The sequence below is a fragment of the Callorhinus ursinus genome, unplaced genomic scaffold, assembly GCF_003265705.2.
Source record: "Callorhinus ursinus isolate GAN/ISIS: 27379988/994484 unplaced genomic scaffold, GSC_fseal_2.0 scaffold23, whole genome shotgun sequence".
Classification (NCBI taxonomy): Eukaryota; Metazoa; Chordata; class Mammalia; order Carnivora; family Otariidae; genus Callorhinus; species Callorhinus ursinus.
This window is the reverse complement of record NW_027397085.1, coordinates 21,692,072-21,704,391: the sequence shown is the minus strand read 5'-3', so window position 1 is coordinate 21,704,391 and position 12,320 is coordinate 21,692,072. Positions and strand designations below refer to the sequence as shown.

Genomic DNA, 12,320 nt, shown 5'->3' with positions numbered 1-12,320 from the left:
CCTCCTGTATTCTGCTGAAATGGAACTAGCTCATGCTTTTTACTCGCCACTTGTGTGGTCTTCAGTAGGATTTTTAGTTGGGGCTAACCCAACTCCAAATCTATGGATTATAAAGAATCAGCAGAGAAAATGACATACAGTGGAGAGCAGGTGGCTTTGAGAGGCAATATTAACTATGTATATATGAAATCACAACAAGTATAAATATTTAATTTCTAATGTTTGGAAGAGAAAAGAGGGTTTCTTCGAAAGTGGACTTTAATACATATGTAAATTAATTATAATTCATGACATTCCTCACACAAATCATTATTTCAGAAAATGATGCAATCATTTCAAATCAATATTGACATTTTGAATGTTACAATACTTTTAAAGATTTCTTGCAGTATATTTTCTCTTTCCCCTAAAGAGGGCCTTCTATCATGAGCAAGAAAGCAAGATGAAATGCAAAAAAAGCCTCATGGTTTCTATTTGTCAAGCTTGTGTAAGTTGAGTTCAGAGACCATCCATGGGGGCTGTTGGAAACAGTAGTTAGGTGGGTGGCAGTTTACACAACTGTCCCACTGGTACCTCATTACAATCTATATAAAGGTCATAACCAAAAGCTAATGGTCTGTATGTTTTCCTGGGCACCATTTCTCATCTCTGGTGACCTCCAACTTCAGGGTGTGTTCACAACCATCTCCAAATTTGATCTCATGGCACAACCCACTAAACAAAGTACTTCAAATGTGGGAACTAATGAGGTATCCAAAGGAAGTAATGAAACTACTTTTGTTGCAAAAATATGTTGTTGGCCAGGTTGGCCCTAAATTTAGCATGAAACATCAGTGGATGGGGACACTGGGAAAGGATACAGGTCACGTGCTAGTGAATAGATATTATAGGACTGGGTTTTATGAGCAAAGCCATCTTCTTTGGCTACATGATGATGCAAAAAGCAGATTTGGTAGCCCAAATGGGAGCACCAAAATGCCCTACTAGGTGTTGACCCATCTTGTGTGGTACAATTTGGTGCCCAGGGACTTGAAGTTCCCCTCTAGCTCACAAGTATCTCACTAACTAGCCCACCACTCTCTGCATTAGAATCAACAGTGGCTTCCACAAAAACCATTCTCATCGGGATGCCTCAGTCAAAATGCACGCATTCTGGAACTAAAAGCCAATGTGTTATTTTTCTTTCCTTTTTCCTTTCCTCCAAATCTATTTTATCAGCAAATCCAGCAAATATGCTTTCTACATGGCTCTCAAATAAGTCCTTATCTGTCTCCACTGACACTCCTCTGGTCTAAGGCATGGCCTTCTCGCTGGATCTCCTGCTTCCATTTTTGTCCTTTCAAATCTGTAGTCTACAAGTAGCTAGAGAAAAACATTTTTAACTATTATGAATTAGATCATGCCATTCTTCTACTTAAAATCCTCCAATGTCTTCCCTTGTGCTCAGAATAAATTTGAAATTGCTTATCCTGGCATTCAGCTGAAAACATTCTTCCCACAGCCCTTTGCAAACCTACCTCTCTCATTCATGCACCTTTTCCCTCTCCCACCCCATCAGTCAAGAGAAGTTATCCTCCCTCCACATACACACACACACACACACACACACACACACACACACACACACACAGCACATACCGCCTCCAATGGTAGGACTTCTTCATAACAGTTTCCTTGCTGTGAAATTTTAGCACCCTAGACATCAAAGCTGTATTGCAAAGCTGCTTCTCCTTTACCCTGAGTTTAGCTGTCACATTTAGGTGCAGACTTTAAGAAGGAATCTGCTCTAACCATCACATCTCCTTAATGAATGACTCATGGATTAACTGCCCTTTGTCCCCTGCCCAGATATGATTTCATTTGGCTCATATATTATTGTATATTCTGAGCCACTATAGCAAAAATCAACTTTTATTAATTCCTTCCCCTCTGCCCCAATTCTTAGGCTCACCTCCTCTTGGCTAATGTTTAAAAATCATTAACAAAAACAAACACAAAGGAAACCTCCTGCACCTTTCTTTCCTCGTGCCTTTTTGCAATGCAACTGTCTTAAGGAAACTTACACCTTATTGCCCTAAAAGCCTCTTGTCCTTCCAGGGATGATGGAGAAGTCATTTATGAAAACCAGACTAGTCAAACACATGACTTCCACTTTGGGGCCAGCTGTGATTCCCACTGAAAGCTCCTTGAAGACAATGCATTAGCATAACATCTCTAAAGGAAATCAATAACTTTCTTCACTTTGAAGTGGTTTGTACAGCATCTGGCCCATAGTTGGCATTCATATATTTATTATAAACACTACATGATCTACAACAAAAAGAGGCAAGGTGTTAATATTTTTAAAATGGTATTTGAGTTATTTAAATTCTTTCCAACCCAGAAGAATAAAAAAGAAAATTCTAACCCGATGTTACCTATTGTTTTGATCACTCAGAGAACATTCTATCCTTCTAAGGGTATAGTATGATCTCATCATATACCTAGTTAATCAAATGATTACAAGTATATACACTCAGTAGAGAGTGACAGAGAAAAAAAGTAAGTCATTTCTCTCCATCTTTCTATGTCCTGGTTGCTGTTGTACCCCCATCACCAAACACAATATCTGGCATATGATTGGCATCTAAGATACATGGAATAAATGAATGAACGCACATGTAGCCAGATCAGAGGACAAGGAAAGTGAATAGTCTAACGAACAAAAAAATAAGTTCTTCTTTCCTCAGCTTTTATTGAGCCCTGTCATGATATTTGCTACCTGAGGGTGCAAAGTATTTATTTAATAGTAAAGCACCAAGTAATCTGACATCTCCCCTCAGCCAAAACAAAAGTGAGTCATCTCAAGCACGGAGGGACCCGTGTCACTTTGCAGCCTACCTGTGCTTTTCACAGATGCTCTCTCAAACTGTGAGCATGAGAACGCCTCCCCACCCCCCTGCCTTCTCTTGAAAACATATCTGGCCCACCTGCATTTTTGTATTTAGGCTCCAGCAAAGAAACCATTATGAAATTGACAGAAGTGCCAGAAAGTAGGATGACTTCACTGCATGAGAACTCACTGAGGAGGTGGCAGGCAGAGGCGTGGAGAAAGAGGAGGAAGAATATACATGAAGAGAAATTTGCCTTTGGGCTTCCCACCTCTTTTTGCATGGTGTTGAGAATAGTTTTACAGGCCTTTCAGAACGAACATGTTTGCTCCATAACAAACCACCCTAAGTCTCTTTCCACAGAGCACAGCAAGATTTTGGCCTTTTAACTAAAGTTGGTAATGCTAAGAGTAATGAAGAAGTTGCAAATGATACCAACAGCACATACCACTTACTGAGCGGGGGATGAGGTGCCAACACTATGCTAAGCCTAGTGTACACACTGTTTTACTCCATCCTTACAACTCCTCCCCATGTCACTCCCACTAAGACCCTTTAAGGACTCTGCATCACCTTTAGGATAAAGTCCAAATGTCTTAACAGAGTTTATGAGACCCTCTAAGATGCCATCAACCTCATCTTATGCACTCTGCTCTTCTCGTGAATGGTTTGGCCTCACTGTACTTAAACGCTTCTGGTTCTTCCTATGTTTTGTGCTCTCTCGCCTACAGGCTTTTAAATACACTCCCTTGCGAACATATTTCTTCTACCCTTCACCTGGATAACTTGAACTTTTCCTCAAATTTTTAATATCTTTCTCTCAGGGAGACCTGTCTCCAATTCTACCTAAACTAGATAGGGTTCTCTGTTGTTTGCTTCCATGATTCATTCCATTTCCTCTTTTGTAACTCAATACCTTTAGTGACTAGTTGGATATGAAACTCTGCTGGTAGATTTAATCTTTGTGAAGGCTGGCAGGTGCAGAGCCTTCTTATCACAGTTGCTTCCCTCACATTGAGCTAATTGCCTGTCACATTAGTAGACCCTGAATAAATGAATGGAAATCAATTATATGCAAGATGTATATTTGAGCACTTCCATTTTGTAGATGAGGAAACAGATTAAGAAGAGTTAAGTAACTTGCCCACAGACATACACTTAGCAAATGGTGAAGCTAAACTTTGAACCCAAAACTGATTCCCAAACCTAAGTTCGCACTTACTCCATAGCATTGCCTTCTCAAAATTCCTCCAACTCTAACAGGAAAAATAAAGGAAGCTACTATAGAATATTCAACTTACACAAAAAATTGAGTATAGAAAGCCGCTGGGATTCAAGGAGGTGATCTTTCTCCCATCTGATTTCAAAGCTACCTTGAGAGATGCTGGGTAAGTCTGAGTCTTTCTGCACCTTGGGCCCAATGGTGTGCTTTCCCCCAAGTATTGCTTTGATCTCTCAGCTATAGGTGGTAGTGGATAACAAGCAACCCATAGCTCTAACTTTTAGTTCTTCCCACAGATCTACATGAAAAAAGGGAAAGTGAGTTGCTCACATTCTAAGAGAGGTTGCCCAGGCAACAAAGACAGAGCCAGAGCAAAAGACCACCCAGTTGAGACATGATGCAGTAGCCACACATTCTCCCATACCGATGCCTACTTCCATGGTGCAGCAGCCAATCACTTCCACACATCTCTTCAAGAAAGCATCACTGAAAGATTCACTGGTCCCAACTGGACATACTTTGTAAAGAGGTCCCTGTGGCAGCCAACCAGTATCTCTAGATCCTTGCTATGTGGTCAGGTGAAAAGCCCTGTGTTCAATTTATGGATTATGCCAGAAGAGCAGCTCTAAAGCTGAAAACAGCTCAGTAGTCCCAATTCTGTGGCTTGTAATAAGATAAAAAAAACCAGTCATTGAATTAAATATTAATTTTCAAAATTAAGTTACTCTACTTTGCATATAATGGCAGCTGCTGACACAGCTCTACCACTTAACGGCTGATTAATAACAGTGTGATTTTTGATGTTAATCAGAATTTGCTCACCTATAAAATGGGCTTATAAATATAATTACCAAAGGTTTTTGTGTGTGTGTGTGTGTGTGTGAAGAGCCAGTGAGAAAATGCATGTAAAGTGCTTAGCACATAATCAGCTCTTAATAAATGAAAGTTATAGTAATTATTAGGATTTACTTGAGTTCCTGAAAAGGTAGCTGGGCAGAGAGATGAGCAGACTATTCCTCTGAGTCTATGTGCTGGTTTAAGTTTAGTGCAAAAACCAGTTGACACCATGGCTGCCCCCGTAATAACCAGGGACATGGGCTATAAATCCCTCAGGGCATGGGCTGTCTTCACTGTGCACTATAAAGCCTTCACCAAGCCTAATACAGTGTGAGGCACACAGTGTGTGCTCAAGAAATGCTTGTTGAAGCTGTCAACAATAAGACATGCAGGCAGTTCAAAGCACTGTAGGCACTGGATCTTTAAAGGAAATTGTACCCTCCTAGGAGTCATTAAATGAGTTCTTCAGGGAGGGCAGTAACAACATGCCACCTGATTGCTTTGTTCAGAAGTACTTTCCAACTGAGTTACCCCAGAAGAGATGCTGTTTTTTTGCTACAAAACTGTGGGACTTCCAGTCCCTACCAGGAAATGGTTTTTCAGGATGGCTTGCTGATGCTTTTGTGTATGGAGGGGAGAGAGCCACAGAGCAGGATGAAACTTCTACCAATCTGCTCCCAGCCTCTGGCACACCGTTGGGCCCTATTATGCTCTGCTCTGTGTGTGTGTGTATGTGCGGGGTGGGGGAGTGGATACATCAGCAGTACCCACTTCCCTCTAAAAATCAGGTCCAAATCTCATTTAATTCTATTAGAAAATTATTCTTATGACATAACTGAGATTCTCCGTAAGTATTTTATCCTTTAAACACCAAAACCTCTTTGGAGAGAATTAAAATGGAAAAGGTATAAACGAGCATTCTCTTAATTAAGCAGTTTCTGGCTGAGCAGACCAAATTAGCCTTTTCTAGGGTGCAGAGTACAATACAGGAGCTCTGATCTTTGTTCTTGAGTAAAAAATTCAAGAGGGGACAGCCATTCCAGAACAAATAACCTCCAAATCCTAATTCTGCACATCTAATACTTGTGACTCATTAATATTTGTGAGTCACCTAGTTTTTGCTATTTTGAAAAACAAACCACACAAAGTAGTAATTAATAAAAGATATCTTGTCTTATTAACGTTCATATAGTAATTACCAAAATCACAAATCCATCTGCTAAGTAGTCAGCAAACAAGACAAATGACTGAGCTCAGTTAAACAGATTATCAAATGCCTATGGGAGTATAATCTAATAGCCCCATTCTAAGCCAGGAATAAAGCAGCTACTCCTTTTGCCACATGGTCTCATCTCCCACACTAGGCAGGACAGAGCAATGGAGACATCCAGCATCTCGCCCTCTCTGGAGAGAATGTACTCTTAAGCGAGTGTCAATGTTACTCACGTAGCCTGCTTTTACAGCCTTTGTACTGACACTTAAGATTTGGTTTCTTAAAAAGACATAAGAGAAAAGAGCCAAAAGATGTCACCTAAAGTTAAATACAAGCCCACTAGCTTCTGCAGGTAAAATGCCTATCAGGGAGGCTTCTCGGCTCCCCGCACAGAAAAGTTTCTTCTTCCTGCAAACTTCTGTCATTTTATCCCTATTTTTCCTCCAACATTCAGCCCCTGTACACATTTCACATCTCTTCTCCTTGATGGGCATCTAAAGAATAGCAGCCATGTCTTATTGACCTTTCACGTGTAACACCACTACTGCTCCTAACTGTGAGTAAGATACCTGCCATTTCTTGTGATTACAAATGTGCCAATCACTTGGGTGAGTGCTTTATTTTCTTAAATTTATTTTCTGTCATTTGATATTCATAGTGGACCCTGGAGGTAGGTGCATCCTCATCACACACATAAGTTAGCCAAGGCTTGGAGAGACGGAGTGACAGAGCCAGGATTCATTTCTAGGTCGGAGACACTCCAAGGCCTGTGTTCTGAAACACTATGCTAAACTCGACATATCCTGTACAGTGCCTAGGTCAGGGCCAAGTATGCAGCAGGTGCTGATCAACACCAGTACAATAAGTGAATATCTTAACATTAATTCACTCCTTCATCCCCTTGGTGGTTAAGGTTCAATCTTTGCAGTTTCTGCTTTCCTGTGCATTTTCCCCAGGTGTGCATGATGGTAGGGATTATTATTACTACTGGATATCCAAAAATATTAAGAAAATTCCCCTTACCTTTTTTACAGCAGAAATAAACACTTCTCCAGGACTCTACCTCCTAGGTCAGTGTCTGCCAGGATGATATTTACAATTGGGCACATTCGATGGCTTTTCATTTGTATTGGTGTTTCTCACATGTTGGACCGCAACCTAGATGGTAGGAGGCAGCCCAGTGTTCCCAGCTCCTCCTCCCGGCTGTCTTCAACATCTTGGCTCTACAGTCACATGGAGGGCTGTTCAGGGCCTGGTGGTCACTGACTTCACAATAGTCAATGTTTCCCATTGGTGGGGGTGGTGGGCTTTTGATGCCTTCACCCTCCGAGCACACAGCATTCTCTCTCCATCTGGGAACTGCTTCTACTATGCAGCCCATGTGCTTGGAGGAAGAACAGCCCGCTCAGTTCTAGAGTAGAAGCCTGGTTGCTTTAAGCCAATCAGCACATCCCACCGGCCTTTTCACGGTGATTAACTCAAGCCAGAAGACAAGGTGCAGGCCAATGATAAACAAGGAGATGTCTGCTGGGGCTTCTGGGAACAATGCTCTCTGAGTCAGTAAGCTTTAAGGACAGTAATTCTCTCTCTCCTTGCTGGACATTTACACAGCATAAGAAGGATCAAGAAGGTGTGAGAAATCATTATGGATCTCCAAAGAAATCGAACTATAGGATTAAGCAAGATACCACAGAAGATCAAGAAGAAAAACAAAAAAAAATTGTTTTTGATGATATAACTCAGCCACTTACAACTTATTCCAAAGCTTGTACTATTTCTGGGTTTTTCAGCTACGTGAGAGTCGAAATTCCCTTTTTTAAGTAAGCCTGTTTTGAGCCAGATTTTCTCTGACTTCAAACCAAAAGACTCATAATATTCATGGGTGACAACCATGTTTCAGGCTCGTCATCAAATTCACTTACTTTTTTTCAGGACAGCAAGTATGACAATGGTCTGAAGGACCAAAGGGGAACCAGAGCTTATCATAAAGTATAAGTAGGCAAAATTTACCTATCAAAGCCCAAGTAGAATTGGCCTGTGTGATTTAGGGCCATGATCTCACAGAGTGCTCTCAAGTGTGTCTGACACCAGTGAACTGCATTCCAGTCAATTATTTGTATGGTAGTCATAAAGCCTGATTATGAAGACACGATGAGATCACTGCACAGCTGAACCACGAGGTAACAGCACCCTACCAAGCCCATCAGTTTGCCCCAGCATGGTCCCCCAGACCCCTTCCTGAGTTCCCTGTACACTACAGATTGTCAAGTGAATTCAGGAATATCAGCTACTTGGAAGGATGTTCTTTGTGGAGACTGCCTTGCTGCCTTTGCTGACAATGACAACTGCCCTTGGAAACCACAGGGTCATCACAAGTAAGGGAACTGCAGGTTTTAATGCAAAAAAAATATGTAGCAGAGTGTAGTCACAGCTGCCTCACATGGATGTGATAGCTTGGATCCTGTCTCTCGGACTTTGAGTTGTGAAGGATGAGTCCTTCCCAAATGCTGGAGATTTGGGATTCAAGGATGGGAAAGGAAAAGACAACAGGGAAAGACTGGAACTGAAGGTACTGTATCCCCAAAGGAAGCTTATGGAAAGAGTAGGAAAATGGGATATGGTAACTTCTTGTCATTAGGTCAGCTTCATAGGTAAGTAACTCATGCAGTCACAGAGCCCTGTGCTCAGAAGGACCCCTTGTTTTTCTTTACAACCTGCTGCCGCCATCTTGAAATTCCTAATACTTTTCAAACAGGGACCCTGCATTTCATTTTGACTTTAATCCACAGATTAAGTAGACGGTCCTGCTTGTTATAGATCTTCAATTCCCTCTTTATTAAAATCACACAAGAGCAAAAAGGGGAAATTTTACCAAAGACCTGCCTTAGATTTCTAATATGTCTCCTGTCTTTTTTGACTATCTGCTCTTCCTTGACTGCCTTCTTTCTGTTGAACAAATATTTTAGTGGATTTACTATATTTCCACTATTCTGTGGATTTACTATATTTCTTTTGTGTTATTTTCTTAGTGGCTACTCTAGGGATTGCAATATGCATTTTAATTTATGACAGCCTTCCTCAGATAAATATTGATTTTAAAATTTAGAAACTTTGCTCTAATATAATGCCATTTTTCTTCCCTTTGTGCTATTATTGTCATATATATTGAAACTACATATTCTAAATGTAAAAATACAGTATTAACATTATTATTTCATAAAATCTTATGTCTTCAAAAGATTTTAGGGAATGATGAGAAAAGATACATTAATGGAATATTTTATACTAACCTATGTATTTATTATTTGCACTGCTCCACGTTTTTTCCTGTGGATTTGTGTTGCTTTCTGGTTGTCTTTTCCTGAAGGACTTCTTTCCTTCAGTATATCTTGCAAGACAGATCTGCTAGCGACAAATTTGCTCAGCCTTTGTTTATCTGAGAATGCCTTTATTTTGCCTTCATTTTTGAAGAATGGTTTTGTTAGATACAGAATTCTTATTTGACAGTTATTTTTCTTTCTGAATTCTGAATATGTCATTCTACTGCTTGCTGGCCTCCATGGTTTTAGATGAGAAGCCAGCTGTACATTGTATTGATATTTGCCTATATTTGATGAGTTGTTTTTCTCTTGCTGCTTTCAAGATTTTCTCTTTGGCTTAGGCTTTCAACGGTTTGACTATGATGTGTCAAGGTGTGGATCTATTTATATTTATCACGCTTTGGTTTCTTTGAACTTCTTAGATGTATAGATTAATGCTTTTAAAAAATCAAATTTGGGAAGGTCGGAGCTCTTAGTTTTTCGAATTATTTTTCTGTCCCTTTCTATTCTGTTCGTGTGGGACTCCCATTACATGGAGGTTGCTACGTTTGATCTTATCCCACAGGTTTCAGAGGCTCTGTTCATTTTTGTCTTTATTCTTCAGATTGGGTAATTTCTACCAATTTATAGTTCACTGCTTCTTTCTTCTGCACTCTCAAACCTGCTGATGAGCCCCTTTACTGAATTATTTTTTTTACAGCTATTGTACTTTTCAGCTATAGAGTTTCCACTTGGTACTTTTAATAATTTTATGTCCTCATTAAGAATCTCTATTTGTTGATCTATTGTCACACTTTCCTTTAATTCTTTAAATGCAGTTTCCTTTAGTGCTTTGAACCTATTTGTAATAGTTGCTTTGAAGCCTTCCTTTGTCTGCTAATAACTGGTAACACAAGGATGGTTTCTAGTCACTGTTTTTTTTTATTTAACCCGAGTATGGGTCACACTTTCTTGTTTCTTGGCATGTCTCTTGTTCTCTCAAAAACGGGACATTCTAGTTAATACACTGTAGCTACTCTGATTCTGGTATTTTTTCCCTTGGAGGTTGTTGTTGCTGGTGTTTTGTTTGTTTAATAACTTGCCTGGACTACATCTGTGAAATCTGTGTCCCCAGCAGCCACTAATGACTCTGCTAAATTGTTGTTGTTTTACATATACCCTTCATTTTTAAACCTGGATTGCTAGAGGTCATTCCTGTGTCTGTACAGCTTACTGGTCAACTAATGATTGCACATCAACTGTGCTCTAACACCTCAAACTAGTAAGGCTTCTATCCATTGCTGTTGGATATGTTTATGGCTGGGTAAGGGAGCACATTTCAAATTCATGTTGTTTTGAAGTCTCCTAAGTTTTAATTGCTTTTGAGCCCTTTGGAGTGTCTTATGCTCATGCACTCAGACCTAGGATTAACCAGAAGTATGTGAAATGCTTATGCTCTTCTCAATCCCCACTGGATATGTAAATAGCCTTAGCCAGGAGTATGATGTCTTTGACCACAAATGTGACCTGTGACTGAGGGAGCCCATGATTCTCCTCACCCATTGACCTCCAAGATGATCATTTCTATTGACAGCTTTGTTAAGTGTTTGCATTGCCCACCTGTCCAAATTGGGTGAGTCTCAACACTGGCAGTGAGGCTGCTGATCATCACTGCTGTCCCTACCGTGGCAGAACCTATAAGCTGTGGTGAGTTGGATGGAGAAGTCTCAGGCTAGGACTTTACAGATTCCCACTCTTCCTACATGAAGCTCAGTGGTTTTTAAAACATAAACACTTCTCAGATTGTTTTGTGCCTTTGGTTGGTTTCCAAAGCACTAAATAGTTGTATTTGTCAGTTTTTCCCGCACTGTGGTTGCATTTAGGGGAGAGAATTTGCCCAGTCTTTTCACAGAGCCAGAGCTAAAAGTTCCACTCTGTCTTGGGTTTTGACTTTTCCCATTTGTGCCTTGAGCCCACAAATTATGTAGACCATCCTGCTTGTTACAGATCTTCTTTTTCTCTATTCTTCTTTTATGGAGCACCTTTCACACACCTAAGTCCAACATATGCTAATGGCTCAAGAGCAATAAAATTATTCTTACACACAAGATAATTTCAGCAACAAGTTGTATACTGATATTGCTACAAAACACATAAACTGACTTGATAAGTTGAGAGCATTTCCGTGAACTCTCCAAACACCAGTAGCTGCTTATTCTTAGTCACGTGGCCCTTCCTTTCAGCAAAGAATGGTAAAAATCTGATGCTGCCCTGCTGGCTGTCACTTGGCACTCCACAACTGTAGCAGATAACACTAATCACTAATTTCTTTCCTACCCAGACAGGGTCCCAGCATCTTCCTCAGACAGAACTCCAGGCAGCCATTATGTGGTTCAGGAGTTGAGACCTTTTAGACATACCTTCTTCAAGTCCCCGAAGCTGAAACTTATAATAATTCTTCCTACTACCTACTCTGCTTCTACCCTCCAGTCAAGGATTTTGGGTTTGGTTTCCTGAGAAACACGTCCTTTTTTATTTGGGCTTCAGGCTCAGCTCTGATTCAGTTTTTCTTCTGGATCTCCATACTTATTCCCTTGGTGATTTCTTCCATTCTCATGATTTTAAACTCCATCCATTTATTTTGGCCTCTCTCAAATCTATACTTTTAGACTGAATCTCTTGCTTGGACTCCAACTCGTTATGCCTCATCTTGGAAGTTTTAAGGGCATCCCAAGTGATCATGCCCAAAACTGAACCCCTGATTTCCTACCTAGAATCTCTTCCACTCTTTCAGACTTTCTCCATCTCGATTGTTGTTAAATTCATTCTCTCAGATGCTCAGACGAGAAAACTTAAAGTCATCCTCAATTCTTCTCATT

At 40.3% G+C, this 12,320-nt stretch overlaps 1 protein-coding gene across 10 annotated transcripts in view; it reads right to left on the bottom strand.

Moving 5' to 3' along the window:
- The window catches only part of PPP2R2B (protein phosphatase 2 regulatory subunit Bbeta), a 435,841-nt gene that overhangs the window by 302,913 nt on the left and 120,608 nt on the right, over positions 1-12,320 (bottom strand). For 4 of the 10 annotated variants that reach the window (XM_025892411.2, XM_025892404.2, XM_073905507.1 and 1 more), the window contains exon 1: positions 7,166-7,372. The exons of the other annotated variants lie outside the window; for them this stretch is intronic. The gene's annotated coding sequence lies outside the window, so the exon portion shown is untranslated. Of the gene's footprint in view, positions 1-7,165; positions 7,373-12,320 lie in introns of those variants that run through there. 10 annotated transcript variants of the gene reach the window in all.